Genomic DNA, 658 nt, shown 5'->3' with positions numbered 1-658 from the left:
TCTATATGTCTGGTTTTATTTTGTTCATTTTCTTTTCATTTCTTTTCATTTCTTTTCTTTCTTTTCTTTTCTTTTTTGAGACAGTGTCTTATGTAGCCCAGGCTGGCCTTGAACTTACTATGTATCAAGGATGACCTTGAACTTCTAATCCTCTTGCCTCTACCTGTTGAATGCTGAGATCACAAATCTGTGCACCATGTCTACTTATGCAGTGCTGAGATCAAGCCCAGATGCTTGTGCATGCTAGGCAAGCACTCTACAACTGAACTGCAACCCTAGCCTTGTTTTGCTGTTTGAGATAGGGGGGTCTCATTAGGTAGCCCAGGCTCACCTTGAACTTGAGATCTCCCTGCTTAGCCTTAGTGCTAGGATTACAGGTGCATAATGCCATGCCCAGCTCTATAGGTCTGTTTTTGGGATCTTCATTGAGATATAATTCATACATCACACAATTTACCCCATATAAAGTGTACAACTTGGGCTGGCAAGGTAGCTCAGTGAGTAGAACTGGTTGCTACATAAACTGACGACCTGAGTTCAATTCCCAGAACCCACATAAAAGTGGAAGGGGAGAACTGACTCTGCAAAGTTGTCCTCTGACCTCCACATAAACACACACACATACACACACACACACACGCACACACACACACACACA

The 658-nt window shown here is 42.9% G+C and overlaps 1 protein-coding gene across 1 annotated transcript in view; it reads left to right on the top strand.

The window, feature by feature from the left end:
• Il34 (interleukin 34) overlaps positions 1-658 on the top strand; it is a 16,577-nt gene that overhangs the window by 8,112 nt on the left and 7,807 nt on the right. The gene's annotated exons all lie outside the window — the stretch shown is intronic.

This window comes from Nannospalax galili, unplaced genomic scaffold (assembly GCF_000622305.1).
Source record: "Nannospalax galili isolate Female #2095 unplaced genomic scaffold, S.galili_v1.0 scaffold56, whole genome shotgun sequence".
NCBI classification, from domain to species: Eukaryota; Metazoa; Chordata; class Mammalia; order Rodentia; family Spalacidae; genus Nannospalax; species Nannospalax galili.
The sequence above is the reverse complement of the archived record's forward strand: the minus strand, read 5'-3'. Positions and strand labels throughout refer to the sequence as shown.